Source organism: Taudactylus pleione, unplaced genomic scaffold (genome assembly GCF_031769625.1).
Source record: "Taudactylus pleione unplaced genomic scaffold, aTauple2 ptg000977l, whole genome shotgun sequence".
Classification (NCBI taxonomy): Eukaryota; Metazoa; Chordata; class Amphibia; order Anura; family Myobatrachidae; genus Taudactylus; species Taudactylus pleione.
In genome coordinates, this window is record NW_028285378.1 from 330,544 (window position 1) to 348,416 (window position 17,873).

The 17,873-nt window shown below is 45.6% G+C and overlaps 1 protein-coding gene across 1 annotated transcript in view; it reads right to left on the minus strand.

Moving 5' to 3' along the window:
* HSPBAP1 (HSPB1 associated protein 1) overlaps positions 1-17,873 on the minus strand; it is a 170,011-nt gene that overhangs the window by 134,709 nt on the left and 17,429 nt on the right. The gene's annotated exons all lie outside the window — the stretch shown is intronic.

Consider the following 17,873-nt stretch of genomic DNA (forward strand, 5'->3'; position numbering starts at 1 on the left):
CATCCGAAACCTCGGCACCCGCAAAGACTTGTTGAGTGCTTTGAGGTTGAGAATCGGACGATACGACCCATTGGGTTTCTGCACCAAAAACAGATTGGAATAGAAACCCTGGCCCCTCTGGGAGAATGGAACAGGCACTATAACTCCAGCCTGGAGCATAGTGTGCAAAACCTTCCGCAGTTCCACGGCTTTGTTCCAGTCTGATGGAAAACCCGTGGTGAAGAATTGAAAAGGGGGCCTGTGCCGAAAGGAGAGGGCGTACCTGTGAGAAACCACCTCGAGAACCCAAGTGTCTGTCGTGGTAACCGACCAACAGTGGGCGAACTGCAGCAGGCGGCCTCCCACTTTGGGATCCCCCAAAGGGAGGCCCAGACCGTCAGGCCGCAGGCTTGTCATCGGGCTTAGGGGCCGGACGTCTGGTACTCCAGGCCTGTTTCCGGGGCTTGGCCGATTTTTTGGGGCCAGCCTGTCTGGGAAAAGACTGCATCTTAGACCTACCCTGGACCCTGTAAGGCCGAAAGGACGACGTACCTGAACCGAAAGGAACCGCAGCAGACGGAAGACATGCCGATTTGGCTGCCGCCAGCGTGGCTACGATTTTGTCCAGATCCAGACCAAAGAGGACTTCTCCATTGAAAGGCAAAGCTTCCAAGCCCTTCTTGGAATCAGCGTCCGCCTTCCAAGATCGCAACCATAAGGTGCGACGAGCAGCGACAGCCGCCGAAGAAATCTGAGATGCCAGGGTACTGATATCCAAGGCCGCCTCATTGATATAAGTGGCCGAGTCCCAGAGATTGCCTATCAACACGGTCTGTTCAGCTGAACAGTCGGAATCGAAAGACGCCTCCAAATTATCAGCCCAGCGCTCCATAGCTCTGGCTACCCAACAAATGGCCATAGCCGGCCTAGCTGCCCCCCCCCCCCCGCAAGGGAATAAACGGACTTTAGGCAAATCTCTACCTTACGGTCCGTAGCATCCTTCAAGGAAGACATGCAGGGCATGGGCAATGTGGCACTGCGGACTAGGCGTGTCACTTGGGAATCCACCTGTGGAGGGGATTCCCACTTAGAAAAATAATTATCCACAAACGGATAAGCCACCGCCAAGCGCCTCTGAGGCTGATACCGTTTGCCCGGATATTTCCATGCCTCCTCTAAAGGATCCACTAATTGACCCGAAAGAGGAAACACTGTGGCGTCACCCTTAATATCCTTAAAAAATGCATATTTAGATTTTGACACCGGAGGATTTTCATCCTCAATCACTAAAGCTGTGCGGACTGCCCGAATAAGTCCAGGAGTATAAACCTTGGACCTAGCGTCCGACTATTTAGTACGGAGAGGTTCCTGGTCCGAAAGATCCAGAATCTCCCCATCATCAGACGTCACGTTGTCATCCTCATAAGGAGCGGACAAAGACGCCACCGACCGCGCCAATAAACACTGCCGACATAGCCCCTCCGCGCTACCTTTCCCCTCCGCTATAGGTACCTTGCACGTAGTACACAAAAGCTGGAGAGGAAAGTCACTCTCAGACATGATGGTAAGTATGTGACCCCTCTCACTGATACTCGTAGTATAGTGTGAGACCACCCTGCAATCACCGCACCGCAAGGGCTTTAGCAGAAAAAGATCAAGGACAGTGAAAAGGCTGGCAGTAGAAAATGAAAGTACAGGCAGCAGCGCTAGCAGAAGTCACATACAATGCAAAGAAAATCAATTCCTGCACTAACAGCGCTGATAATCAACTACGCAGACACAGAGCCTGGTAGGACACAGCGCTGCATACACAGACCTGAACCAAACGGAGGAGAGGTATGCCGGGGGACCCAGACCGCGATGCCACCGCTTCCAAGCTTCCAGCAGCGTTCACCATGCACTTGTAAAGATGGCCACTGAGGAGCATAGAGGTCGGCCTGGGGGAGGAGCGCTGCCACAGGGCCAGTCAGCACAGTGCAGAGAGGGCTGTGTGCAGCGGGGGAGGCGCCGGCTGTGCTACAGGGAAGGCACGCTCCCCTGGCATGCAATTAACCCCTAGGATGCCGCAGCGCTACCGCTCAACCGCGGTCCGCTGTCCCAGGGGGGTAGTGGAAGCGCAGGTTAGGTACCTGGCTCCACGCAGCAGCCAGTCCCCAGGGAGCCCCCTGCCTGGGGACTCTGGACCATGTTTCAGCAGGGTCCCACAGCGGGACCCCGCTACTTACCTGCTGCTCCCTTGGATCCGGCTATGGTCCCAAACATATGGGGTCACCGCTAGCTGTAACCCCAGATGCTTACCAGCATCCCCGGATCGGTACCGGCGTTCTGGTACCGGCGGGGGTGTAGGGAAGACAGCATGGACGTCAGCACTGACTGTCCATGCTGTACTTCCAGATGTGCAGCCACAGCTGCATTGAAGAAACTTCAGGGGCTATTCTTAGCCCCCCTCTAACAGGTGCATCCGACTCCGGCCGGGCACCAAACGAAACTGAGATGCCTTGGCTCGGGGACGGGGTATAGGAGGGGGACCCTAGTGCATCCTGGGAGGCTGAAAACTTAACTCTATGGTGCCCGATGCCAGACGTCATCACCTATACCCCAAGGTATCCTGTGGATACCCTATGGACCCTGATGTAGACAAAAGTCTACACCCTATTGGATTTAACACGCGGGGAAACCCCTACATTCCACATTTTACACAGAGTCTACCGTGCAGAGAAAACGGCAAATAATTGAATAGTTCTTGGCATGGAACCAGGAACTTTTCCTCACGCGGTAAACCCCACGCCTAATTGGATATGCCTTACACAATGCTTAAAGACATGGCCATTATGAATTGGTTGCAAAGTGAATGTACAGTAGCATTGTACATGTAGATTGGTGTGTTGCATGCTGCGGAATGCACATCTCCCCCAACACCTTATCTGAAACTGATGTGACAATACTGTACAGCCTTTCAAAAGAAAAGAAAAGTCCTGGTTTGTAAATTGAGAAACAGCAATGCCAACCACTGTGCATCCTTATTATGACTTATTATAACTTTAATTTGACACAAATAAAATTCAGAATACCTGTGCATTTCGTACATTTAACGTAAGCTGCATACACACACAATGATTTTGTAAATGAACGATTTTAGTAAATGATTTTCGTTCATTTTTTCAAGGGAAAAATGAACGAAAATCATTTACTAAAATCGTTCATTTACTAAATGTAATGAACGATTTTTTTTTAACTACAAACGATTTTTGCATATTTCTTTAATGAAAATCGTTGTGTTGGTCAGTCTGACTGCACTACAAACGTGAAAGCGCATGAACGATAATTGTTCATCGTTTTAACTTGGAAAGTGAACGATTTTTTTCAACGATAAACTATATCATTAACGATAATCGTTCAAAAAATCGTTGTGTGTGTATGCACCTTAAGACTCTATGGAGCGTATTAAGTGTACCACATTTTAGAAAATATACCCCCTAGAGGCTGTCTTGTGGACAGAGCTCAGGTGGGGCTAACGAGGCAGTCCAGGCAGGCTGCAAGAGGAGACAGTCCAAGTGGGATTGTGGCAGCAAAGGAGCCTAGTGTGGCTGGAGGCCAGTGTCCTGCAGTCAGGCAGGGAGGACCACAAATCTCTAAAAGGCGGTACACACTAGACCAGTGGTTCACAGTTGAGAGAGATATCTCATTCTATTCCCAAGTCTGAATCAGGCCCATTGTGTTTCCAGCTTAAGACTGTTTGTGTGAAGTTGTGGCAGCCTAACCAGGCCAGGAGACCGTGTCGACCACTAAAAAGACTGTGTGACTTTGTAGAAGTCAGACCAGGAGGCCACGTTTATACTAGGGGTGTGCACCGGCCACTTTTTCGTGTTTTGGTTTTGGATCTGGATCTTTCTTCGTGTTTTGGATCTGGATTGGTTTTGCCAAAACCACCCTTCCGTGTTTTGGGTTCTGGGTTTTGGATCTGTATTTTTTTGAAAAAAAGCATAAAAACAGCTAAAATCACAGAATTTGTGGGGTTTTCTGCTCCTATGCTATTATTAACCTCAATAACCTTAATTTCCACTAATTTCCAGTCTATTCTGAACACCTCACAATAGTGTTTTTATGTCCAAAAGGTTGCACCGAGGTAACTGAATGACTATGCTAAGCGACACGAGTAGGAGGCACAAACACGTGGCCCACCTAGGAGTGACACTGCAGTGGCAGACAGGATGGCAGTTTGAAAAACTAGGCCCCAAACAGTACATAATGCAAAGAAAAAAAAAGAGGTGCAAGATGGAATTGTCCTTGGGCCCTCCCACCCACCCTTATGTTGTATAAACAGGACATGCACACTTTAATAAACCAATCATTTCAGCGCCAGGGTCTGCCACACGACTGTGGCTGAAATGATTGGTTCGTTTAGGCCCCCACAAAACAAGCTGGCAATTAATCTGTCCCTGCACAAACTGGCTCTACGAAGGCAAGATGTCGTCCTCATCCTCCTCATCCACTGATTCCTCACCCACTTCAGTGTTGTGTACATCCTCATCCTCACAGAGTATTAATTCATCCCCGCTGGAATCCACCACCACAGGTCCCTCTGTACGTTCTGGAGGCTGGTGTCCCTGGAAGAGTTGATAATTCATTTTTATGAACATCATCTTCTCCACATTTTGTGGAAGCAACCTCCTACGCCTTTCGCTGACAAGGTTCCCGGCTGCACTAAACACTCTTTCGAAGTACACACTGGAGGGGGAGCAACTCAGGTAAAATAGAGCCAGTTTGTACAGGGGACTCCAAATTGCCTCTTTTTCCTGCCAGTACAGGTACGGACTGTCTGACATGCCTACTTGGATGCTGTCACCGATGTAATCCTCCACCATTCTGTCAATGGTGACAGTATCATATGCAGTGACAGTAGACTTGTCAGAAATTGTTGGCATGTCCTTCAGTCCGGACCAGATGTCCAAACCGGCCCTTGACTTATGACACAGTGAACGTTTGGCGCTGCTGCTGTGTTGATGCACGTGTGGCTACTGCGCATACATTTGGCACACAAACACAGAAAAAAAAGAATTGTTTATTTTTTGTGGAGTGCACTTTGGGGGTTACACAGACTTATGGGACACAGGCGCACGCTTGGCGCTGCTCCTTTGTTGATGCACGTGCAGCCACAGTGCACACAATTCACAAACACAGAAAATATTTTTTTATTTTGTTTGGAGTGCACTTTGGGGGGTTACAGCACCCTTTAACGGTCAAGCCAGCCGGCCCTTTACTTATGACACAGGAGCACTTTGTTGATGCACGTGCGGCTACTGCGCACACAATTCACAAACACAGGAAAAAAAATATTTTTTGTGGAGTGCACTTTGGGGGAGCACCCTTGATGCACAGATCACCCCCTTGACAACACTACAGCACCCCTCTAGGACTACAGCCTTTATGGGACACTGCACAACACAGTCCAGCCAGCCCCTATAGACTATGGAGTGGACAATTGACTGCACAACACAGCCCAGCCAGCCCCTATGACAGCAGCACCACACAGCCCAGCCAGCCCCTATGGACAACAGCAGCACAACACAGCCCAGTCAGCCCCTATGGACTGAGTGGTCACAGCCCCTATGGACAACAGCAGCACAACACAGCCCAGCCAGCCCTAGCTCCCACCCTCCCTCTTCACTGTCCACAGCCGGAGTGAGAAATGGCGCCGAAGCGGGGACCTTTTATAGAATCCAAAACCCGCGAGATCCGGAAGGCAGGATGATGACGTTTTGCCTCAATTTCAGATCCGAGTCAGGCAGGAAAAGTCGAGCCTGACTCGGATACGACTCGGATCGGGGGGGCTCGGGGGGGTTCGGGTTTTCAGAAATCCGAACCCGCTCATCCCTAGTTTATACCTGTGAGAGACAGGATTGAGACTTTTGAGAGACTTATGTTTGCAGACTAGCTGTCCACTATAGTCAGGGATCAGGAAGGGAGGTAAAGCCCTGAATGTGGGACTAGGTTGTTTGTTATTTTGATCCTGAATGCTGACAGTAAAGCTCTTAAACCTAAACAGCTGCATGTGGACCCTTATTATGCACCTAGGCACTGCACCACTTACCCGCTACGGAGCTATATTATCCCAGGTTGTCACAAAATGTTATATATTGTCGAAACCGAATAATTGGGTACGACAGAATCTGTTTGGCAATCAGGGAAACCTGCACGACACCATCTTGTGAATGGCAGCAAGACTCCATTTTAGAAAAGAAAGCTTACACAAGCGCCATTTTGTCAAAAATACATAGTACACAATCCACAGTGCAAAATTGATAAAAGTAGCAATTTTGCTACTCACGACGCAAAGTTGCTAAAAAGTAGCATGAACAGCTTTTTAACAATCTTCCCCTAACACCTACCGACGGTGTTTAGCAGACATAAAATAACTTTGCAACACATTAAAATCACCACAGACTTATATTTGAGCAGTAGCAAAGTAGTGGTGTTTTCCCTGTATTCACATTAACACATTCGCGATGTAGCAAAAAGTAGCAAATTAGTGGTGTTTTCCCTGCACTTCATGTTAAACATAGGACAACGCAAAATAGCGATTTAGACGCACAGCCAGCTTTTTAGTGACCTTTCCCAAACCCATACTGGCATGCTCACACACATACACAGAAGCCTTTCCAACTTAGTGCTGGTTGCTAAGTGCCCCACAGACCCTCAAACGCACAATGCAATTTAGTATCATTTCTCCCCGCATACACATTTAAAAGCAATGGTCCCGCAGCGCAAAAGGAATGATTATTACGTGGTTTAATCGCAATGTCAGCATATAAAGAAATGAATGTTTTCTGTAACTATGGCTTAGTAAATGACAATTGGACCGTGTTTGGTGCCACACTGATCTACTCTGTTCCCACAGCGTTCCGGTGGAATCGGTGAGAAGATCAGAACATGCGGCTATGAAATATGAATGTTAGAGAGAATAACTTCTTGAAATGTTGTATGCCATAGTTAGATTAGATTTATTATGCAACGGGAAGGTGAACACAATCACGCTGTTAGAGGCTGGGTTGTGTCTTTGCACTGACCTATGAATTGTACCGTAACGGAAGAAGCAAGAAGAGGAACCAATGAGAACCTGCCAACGTATTCTATTGTATTGCTTATCCCAGTACGGGAATATATGTGAGTGCTCTGAAACAAGATGCCAGTCTGCGGTGTTCCTGTTATGCTGTTCGACGGAGGTCTCATTATTGATGCCGGTATCTGGTCCCAGAGCGCAGGCGTATGTATTGACTGTACCTTATGACCTAATGTTTGTACAATTTATTTTGCGCTCATTGTTAGATCATAGCGTGGTACCATCTGTACTTTTACCTGAATAATAATCTTTAGCGCGTTGGACCGCTATTCAACTGTCTTAAGAGTTTTATTAATGGTATAATTAAACACAGCGCTAATTAGCGACATCTTGTGGTTTTAGAAGGTATAGGCAGGTTTTGTCTTAGAGGTTCTAGGCAGGTGAATCTTAGAGGTTTACAGGCAGGAATGTACTAAAGGTTTATTTACGATTCAACAGTTGGGGGCTCGTAGGTTTATCACGTCATCCAGTTACACGGTAACACTCGGTCAGTTCTCTCTCAGCAAAAGTGTGGAGGCGCCTTTTGAGAGACACATAAGTCTTTCATTACCACAGTGTTGCTGAGAGCGTACTGCCGGTTATTGTGTAGAGGAAGCGCTGATCAGAATCCAGGGACAAGGAGAGAAAACTCATTTTCTCTCGTTGATAAAAGTTTAGAGGGAGTCGCATAAAAGCGTTAAGGTAATAAAACGTGGGCCTGGTCGCATCACTGTGTATGCGACTAGTCGCACAATTGCGTACACGTACTTCCGGTTGTGCTGCCACGTGTTTGAACAAAGCCATTGAGGTTTTCATTTTTTTCTATTTCCAATATCTGGGTTAACGTATTTTTCTGCGCAGGAAAAAAGTGTGTAACAGTGAATACTTGTTGAACAAAGTTAAGGGTATCGTATGATCCTTAAGGGCTAGGTGTAAGGGTTAGCCTAGCCGCTCGGTAAGCAGCTTTACCGTTCTATACACAGTAGCAGGTGTACATGTTGTCTTTGTTGTAGAGAGGTGCATGAGAGTAGCCGACATACAAACTCTCATATGTGTGGAAGTTGCCTTACTAAATCTTATCCGGGTGTGGAAGTTGCCTTTTTCAAATCTTATCCAGGTGTGGAAGTTGCCTTACTAAATCTTATCCAGGTGTGTGGGCGCCGCCGACTTAAATCGTCCACAGGTAAGTGAAAGTGTCTTGATTGTCTTTCACCGGCTTAAATCTCTATTGAAAAGCGTAGGAGTTGTCTCAGAATGGGAGCCACGCAAACAGTAGAGATGTTAGGCAATAATGTGCTGCTAATGGAGGCGCCGATCGGATTGGCCCGTCGTATCATGCATATCAAGTACGGTACTTATGCAATAAGGTATTGTGATTTATGGTTTAATATGACGAGGAAGAGTGTTAGACCGTTTCCCAGAATTGGTAGTTTTGATAAAAATGTGTTAGACAATGTCCGGGATCACATCAGTTTGATGCGCTCCCGAGAGAAAAAGGTTAAATATTTTGAATGTTTAAAACTGTGGCAGCACGAGGGGGAAATGTGGCTGAAGAATGTACCCGCGACGCAAACAGGCGTCGCGGGCACAGTCTCAGGCAATGCGCCGGTGACGCTAAATAGCGCCACGGACGCATCGCTTGATAGCGCGCACGCACTGCAAGGTAGCGTCGCAGAAGGTAGTACAGATGGTTCACGCGCACCACCACCGCCCTATGCGGATGGGGGTGGAGGTGCAGTCAATGTAAAAAAATACCCATAAAAATGTAACAAGCAACTTGTACCCTCTCTTAAGCAATTATAAAGAAAATGTTCATGATGCGGATGATGAGCCTATTGTAATGTCTGCCATTTCCCATGCTGTGCAGATGATAGATGCTGCATCACCACAATCACGAGTGGTGCCGCCATCTCCATCGGTAACAGCAAGAGAAGTGTTCATGCCCTCTGTACCCGTAGAGGAAGTTGTTCATACCATATGCAGCAGCAGACTAAACAACCAACAAAGGTAACCAGGTCAAAAGGTAGCAGCGCTACCGGTCTGCACCCCATTCGGACAATAACTGTTCCAAATGGAAATGCAGACACAAACGGTATAGTGCCCACGAGGGAAGTAGTAATGCATTGTCCTTGGACAAGAGCAGAACTAAATTCCATCGTAAATGATTTCCCTGATCCCAAAAAGGAATTAGCCAAATGTCAAAGATTTTTGAGGAATTTGGGTAGTTCACATGAACCCACTAATAAAGATTGGCGTGTGGTGTTAAGGGCCTGTCTGCCACGCAATACCAACGTGACAAAATTTATCACGGATTGTGTATTGGATGGTGACGTTCCCTTAACAGACCAAGTAAACCAAGGTAACATTTCCCGCACTGTAACTCAATTGGGTATATATTTTCCAGTAGTAGTTAACTGGAACAAAATTTTCACCATTAAGCAGAAAGAGAGTGAGACTGCAGAAGATTACTGCGATCGGGCTCTGCAGGCTATCACCCAGTACACTGGGATAGAGGATATTAAAGATAGCACTCACCACAGGGGGATGATAGTTACGGTACTTGTGGACGGTCTGAAAGAGAGTTTAAAAACTCGGGTTCAGACCTCACAGCCTGGCTGGCGGGGACTTACAATAGATACCCTCATAGAAACCGCCATTGAACATGATAAGAACATCTCCAAAAAGAGAGAAGCCCAGAGCGAGAAACTAATGGCTGTCAGTATACAAGCTCTGGAGGGAAAGACGGTAACATCACAGCCAACAGACACACTTGCACACACACTCACTTCTGAACAAGTATGTGCTCTCACTAACCCCACTCAACAACAAACACAACTCTATCCCACTAACCCGATGCAACCACAGGTCCCAGACTATCCACCAACTTCTTATCCCCCACAATACCCTTAAACTCCCTATCCTTACCCATATCCACGTTTACCCCCTGCGCAAACCTCACAACACCACATGTCTTCACCCGAAACACGAACCGGTTTTAACTGTAAACAAACAGGACACTTAAGTAGAAACTGTACAGTAAAAGGAGTAGGGATCCCTCATCAGGGAAGACCTAGATATCCCCATAAGGGATATGCACAGAGGCCAGCAAATGTTCAGCAGGCACCAGCTCCAATTGTAGCCGTAAATGCTTTATTGGAGAATGGTAGCCAACGCTAGGGCTCTGGTCATACCTGTAGTCTACAGATGGTCAGGTTAACGGGAAGTACTAGGGAAGAACCGGTCATGATGGTTGATGTAGCTGGTACTGAATATCCTTTTCTTGTAGACACAGGGGCGACCAGGTCGGTGATAAAATCTCCCGATAATTTGCAGGTGACCAACGAGACAGTAACAACAATGGGTGTAACAGGTAAAGTGGAACATTATCACTTAACAAAGTCTACAGAGGTTACTATTGGGCCGTTGCATACCAGGCATTCTTTTCTCCTGGCTGCTGCGGCTCCTACTAACCTACTGGGCAGAGACTTGTTATGTAAGATGGGATGTGTTATATATTGCACCCCTGAAGGTGTATTTTTAGATATCCCAGAGAGAATGGAATACGAGGTGCGGGATATGTTAGACACTCCCCAAAGGATAATGTATCACTCTACAGGTTTAAATGAAACTCCATCACAGGCAGATGAAATGTTGTCCCTATTTCCAGATTCCCTTTGGACTAAAGATGGACAGGACACTGGATTAATGGCAAACGTAAGCCCTGTAATGGTAAATTTAAAAAGCGGAAGGCAAGTCCCAAAAATTCCCCAATACCCACTAAAACAGGAGGTAGAGTTAGGGGTGTATCCCATAATTGAGTGGTTATTGCAGCAGGGAATTTTAGTCCGTACAGCAAGTGTAGCCAACAGTCCCATTTTTCCAGTGAAGAAGGCTGGTGGGAGGGGTTATAGGCTGGTACAAGACCTTAGAGGGGTTAATAAGGTGGTAGAGAGCCAATTTCCCGTAGTGCCGAATCCAGCTGTCATCCTTATGCAAATTCCACCAAATGCAACCCATTTCACTGTCATTGATCTTTGTTCTGCTTTCTTCTCTGTACCTCTTCATCCTGACTGACAGTACCTATTTGCATTCACATACAGGGGTGTACAATACACATGGACACGATTACCCCAGGGTTTCATAGACAGCCCCAGTATCTTTTCCCAGGCATTACACGATTGTTTACAGTCTTTTCAAACCGCCAATGGATCTGTTCTAATTCAATATGTAGACGATTTATTGTGTTTAGTGATTTATTGTTCTGACTCGTTTATGTCATGTTTGAATTATACTAAACTTTTGTTGCTTCATCTCTCGCAAACAGGACACAAGGTTGCTAAGGACAAACTACAGCCGTGCCAATCCAGACTTAAATACTTGGGACACTGCCTAACCCAGGGGCTGTGACATCTCACTACAGATAGAATCCAGGCTATACAAAACATGACACTGCCACGTAACCAACAGCAAATCTGTACCTTCTTGGGAATGTGTGGATATTGTAGAATGTGGATCCCAGGTTTTTCTATTTTGGCCTTACCTTTACAAAAATTAGTCTCTTCCTCGATCGTGTCATACACACTGAGGAATCAGAGCAGGCTTTCCTTAATCTTAAGGATAGACTGACAAAAGCTCCTGCATTGGGAATACCCGATTATGAAAAACCTTTTGATTTGTATTGTATGGAAGCTGAAGATTGTGCTGCAGGTGTCCTTACACAAAAACATGGGGATGCCAGTAGGCCCGTAGCATATTACAGTGCACAATTGGACACTGTGGCGAGATCACTCCTAACCTGTTTGAGAAATGTAGCAGCAACGGCTCTATTGGTCAACAAAAGTGAGGATGTGGTATTGGGCCATGATATGATTTTCTATACCCCACATGCTGTGTCTGCCCTGTTGAACTCTGCCCAAACCAGACATGTATCCTCAGCTAGATTCACCAAATGGGAACTAGCTCTAATAGCACCCTCAAACATCACTATAAAGCGGTGTAATACGTTAAATCCAGCAACATACTTACCGTATGTGCATAAAAATGCACAAAGGGTGGAGGTCTCTGGTAGAAAGTGAGTTTTGCAAAGGTTTGATACACATGATTGTATGGATTATCTTAACCAGACCTTTACCGCTAGACCTGACATACGTGACATACCTTTAGAGAATGCAGCTGTGACATTTTACACGGATGGGAGTTGCCATAAACAAACGGACACAGGTGAGTTATGTACAGGTTATGCTGTTGTAGATGACACAGACATCATAGAAGCTGAACCTCTTGGTCCTCCTCACTCAGCCCAAGTGGCGGAGTTAGTAGCACTGAGAAAAGCGTGTGAATTGGCAGCAGGCAAATCTGCCAACATTTACACAGACTCTAGGTATGCGTTCAGGGTGGTTCACGATTTCGGAGCTCTATGGCGTCTGAGAAATTTTATGACAGCAGCAGGCACACCAGTCGCACATTCCAGACACATAAAAGGATTATTAAAAGCAATTCAGTTGCCCAAAATGGTAGCAGTAATAAAGTGTAAAGCCCACATATGTGAGGAAGATCCGGTATCATTGGGCAACAACAGGCCGGATGAAGCTGCCAAGTGGGCAGCAGGTTTAAAAACAAATATACCCATAGAACAAGTACTGGTTTTCCAAACAGTTGACATGCAGAAATTAATTGAGATGCAAAATTTGTGTTCTACCCAAGAGAAAGCAACCTGGAAGTCTAACGGATGTGGGCAAGAGCCCTCTGGACTCTGGAGGGACGGACAAGGTAAGCCGTTGGCACCTAAGGTGTATTACCCAAGGCAGCGCACGGACTGACTCACTTGGGAAAACAGGGTATGTGCAAGTTGGTGAGAGCATACTGGTGCGCACCAGGTTTTTCTTCACAAGCAGAGAAGATAGCAATGTCCTGCCTGACCTGCTTGAGAAAGAACATAGGGAAAGCGATCCCTACCGAACCGTCCCACATTCCACCGACTGATGGACCTTTCCAGGTGATACAAATTGATTTCATCCAATTACCACCCTGCAGGAACCTTAAGTATGTATTAGTGTGCACAGATGTATTCTCTAACTGGGTTGAGGCCTACCAAGCGGCCACTAATACTGCTGCGTTTACAGCCAAGAAAATAGTTCAGGAATTTGTATGCAGGTACGGTATCCCTAGAATCATCGAGAGTGATAGGGGTACCCATTTCACAGGTGATGTTTTTCAAAATATGTGTAAGCTGATGGGTATTAATAGCCGACTTCACACCCCCTACCGACCACAAGCCAGTGCCAAGGTAGAGAGGATGAACGGGACTATTAAAAATAAGCTAAGTAAAATCATAACAGAACTGGACTAAGATGGCCAGAAGCGTTACCCTTGGTCCTACATAGCATAAGGACCACTCCTAGACCTCCTCTGAATCTATCCCCATTTGAAATATTGTTCGTTAGACAACCTCATTTGATTATAAGTCCACAGGAAGATCTAAAGGGTAACAACGAGGTAACTGTGAAGTATCTTATATCAATGAGTAAGCAGTTAAAGCAACAGCAGCAGAAACTGAAATTGTTGTCTAATGATATGCCTGAAACAAACTGTCATGATGTTGAACCAGGAGAATATGTAATGATCAGAAATTTCTTGCGTTCAGGTTGTTTGACTGATCGGTGGGAAGGTCCATACCAGGTGCTGCTGACGAGTACTACATCTTTGAAGGTGGCCGAGAGAGATACCTGGGTCCATTCCACTCACTGCAAAAAGGTCAATCAACCGGTGGAGAAACAAGTTGGAGACAAAGCTGATAGCGTGGATCTGTCGCTCGCGAGCTTGTTCCGGGAGGATTGAAAAGGTCGTAGTAAGATACCTGAACTGAGAGAAATTCACAGGTCTTGTTGTGACAATGGACGGGCCTGCTGTGTTCATTTTCATATTCTCTTTTAGAGTGTTCGCCATCCTGTTCAGTCCGGGGATATCCAGTGTCTGTGATGGGGGACTGATGGAGGAAACGGGAGCTGATGGCAGTGCTGATGGAGTGGAATCAGGAGGAGTGCAATGCCAATCAGGGGAGTGTCTTTCCAATCTTAGTACTGTTATTGTTAAAACAGCTGTCATTCCGGATACTCGGGGAAGGTGTGGAGGGTTATCGTCTGAAGAAATTATTGGTAAGGTGCCAAATGGTTATTGTGCTAAAATAATACAGCCAGAAACTTGCATGTATCAGATGGAAGAACCAGAAATAGGATTGTTTGCAAGGGAAATGTGCTTAATGATAATGATGCATACCATTCCTTATGTTCTCCCGGATAATGTATATTTCATCTGTGGAAGAAAAGCGTATAAATGGCTCTCCCCGAGTTCCGAAGGTTTGTGTTACCTGGGAAGAGTAGTCCCAGAAGTTATGACCCTCACACATGTTGAAATGCTGGGTATACATACAAACACACCATCACCATATCTTCACACACAATATGAACACAGAGGCAAAAGAAATATGGTACCTGGTGATATACATAAAGCCACTCAGTTAATCAGTGAGACAACTGGCTTTCAAGTTCTGGTCGCATTGGACCCCACTAGGATCGCTCGGGGTACATTAAATTTTAGATATTATCTATTAATTTAGCAAGTTCCTGGATATATCACCGAGATGTACGATGACACATTCAGGTATACAGGGAGAGAATTGCAAGCGTACAAGAAAGAACTGGTGCAACACAGGCTAGTGTTGAATTATTTAACTGCTGTTACTGGAGGGTATTGCGTAACATTGGCCACCCAATTTGGAGTAAAATGTTGCACCTATATCACCAATGATACCAGCGACCCTAAGGAGGTGATAGACCGGAAGATGGATGAAATTCTGCAGCTAAAGTGGGAATTTCGCAAGAACCATAACGCTTCAGTGGCTGAAGTAGGGGAAAAGATAGAAGGATGGGTGTCATGGCTGAACCCAGTGAAATGGTTCTCAGGTCTAGGGGAATGGGTCCAGGAAGTGATTGCTAGCATAGGCATATTCTTAATCCTTATACTGATTGTCATCATAATAATTGGCATATGCGTCCGGTGTGTTCCTATTGTGTTGAAGTGTGGAAAATGTAAAAACAGAGTGAAATGAAAGAATGAAACAATGAAATGATGGTGGTCAGTAATGACAATATGTATACGGAGGTAAATATAGAACTGTATTACAACCCTGAACTAGGAAATACAATCGTTTGATGTATTATATTTAGACATGCATAAAATGTATTATTGAAATGTTATTCATAGAACACCTCAGATAATGTAAAGTCTCAATTCCCCTTCAAGACTCTCCTTATAGGATAGGTGCATCCCCACATCTTTCCCATGATCCCTTAAGGATCCGCGGTGTGCGTAAAGGGCAGTTTTATGTCCCTCCCGGAGAAGCATTATCTGAATGGTTCAAATGACCACACTGTGTCATACCAAAATAACATTGAACGGTATATTCTCATGCATGGCTAAACAGATTCAGAAAAGGTTGTAATAGCGCTTGATTAGCTATCAAAGGGTGGACTGTCGAAACTGAATAATTGGGTAAGACAGAATCTGTTTGGCAATCAGGAAAACCTGCACGATGCCATCTTGTGAATGGCAGCAAGACTCCATTTTAGAAAAGAAAGCTTACACAAGCGCCATTTTGTCAAAAATACATAGTACACAATCCACAGTGCAAAATTGATAAAAGTATCAATTTTGCTACTCACAACGCAAAGTTGCTAAAAAGTAGTACGAACAGCTTTTTAACAATCTTCCCCCAACACCTACCGACGGTGTTTAGCAGACATAAAATAACTTTGCAACACATGTGCTGGTCGCTAAGTGCCCCACAGACCCTCAAACGCACAATGCAATTTAGTGTCATTTCTCCCCGCATACACATTTAAAAGCAATGGTCCCGCAGCGCAAAAGGAATTATTACTACTTGGTTTAATCGCAATGTCAGCATATAAAGAAAAGAATGTTTTCTGTAACTATGGCTTAGTAAATGACAATTGGACCGTGTTTGGTGCCGTACTGATCTACTCTGTTCCCACAGCGTTCCGGTGGCATCGGTGAGAAGATCAGAACATGCGGCTATGAAATATGAATGTTAGAGAGAATAACTTCTTGAAATGTTGTATGCCATAGTTAGATTAGATTTATTATGCAGCGGGAAGGTGAACACAATCAGGCTGTTAGAGGCTGGGTTGTGTCTTTGCACTGACCTATGAATTGTACCGTAACGGAAGAAGCAAGAAGAGGAACCAATGAGAACCTGCCAACGTATTCTATTGTATTGCTTATCCCAGTACGGGAATATATGTGAGTGCTCTGAAACAAGATGCCAGTCTGCGGTGTTCCTGTTATGCTGTTCGACGGAGGTCTCATTATTGATGCCGGTATCTGGTCCCAGAGCGCACGCGTATGTATTGACTGTACCTTATAACCTAATGTTTGTACAATTTATTTTGCGCTCATTGTTAGATCATAGCGTGGTAACATCTATACTTTTACCTGAATAATAATCTTTAGCGCGTTGGACCACTATTCAACTGTCTTAAGAGTTTTATTAATGGTATAATTAAACACAGCGCTAATTAGCAACATCTTGTGGTTTTGAAGGTATAGGCAGGTTTTGTCTTAGAGGTTCTAGGCAGGTGAATCTTAGAGGTTTATAGGCAGGAATGTACTAAAGGTTTAATTACGATTCAACAATATACACACACACATATACACACACACATACATACATACATATATATATACATATACACATATACACACACATTTATGCGTGGTAGAACTGAATATTTAAAAATTTTAATAACGTGGGGGGGGGAATCCATGTGCCAGTTAACATGTAGTAATGTGCATCTGCAGTCCTAAGGATTATTTAACAGCCTACGTGTCAATAAATTTGTCACAAATAAAATTTGCTACACCAGTGCTAATCAGAATAGGCGATTTTAAAAATGCCATGCTCAATACAATATTGTACTCTTGATCGGATTATGGGCCTGATTCATTACGGATCGCTATTGCGATCGCAGCTGCGATTACGCATGCAGGTCCATTGAGAAAATATGCTAATGACTGCAATCGCAAAGCTATTATAGAGACACCCACTACCGCGTTTGCACATCCGTGATGATTTGCAATCCTGCGTATACATCGAGTAACATCGGCCCTATCACGCACAATTACAACTGGTCTGACCCTTACTCAGAAATTGCTAACCTCGTTGCATGCAGCGAGTACTCAAGCTGCGTATGCCGTCGCAGTGGTTACTGCATGCACGCCCCTGCAACGGCTTTCAAACGTACTGACACGCCTGCGTTTTGCTGACCACCCCCAATTAACACCCCCAAACACTCACTTCCTGTCAATCATTCTGCGATCACAGAGACCACGCAGGCCCATCGCAGAGTTGCCTTCGCGCACTGCGATGCATGCGCAGTACGCAACAATCTGCGTACATAATCGCAATAGCGATCCGTAATGAATCAGACCCTGTGTCCACAGTACAGGGGCGTATTAAGAGGAGGGGGCCCATGTGCAGTCTCCGTCCAGGGCCCCCTCTTCGCCTGGCTGCCAGCAGCGCACTGAGCGCAGCAGACTTCGGGCACTAGAGTAAACTCTAAAGCTATTTCAGAATCTAGGTCACCGGGAAAATGGTACAGCAGCCATTTTCCCAGTGATCACCTCACTGCACATGCGCAATACGCTGGGAAAATGGCTGCGGTGCCCATTTTTCCAGGCGTTTTGTAGAGGGATGGTACAACCGACGCAGGACTCCAGA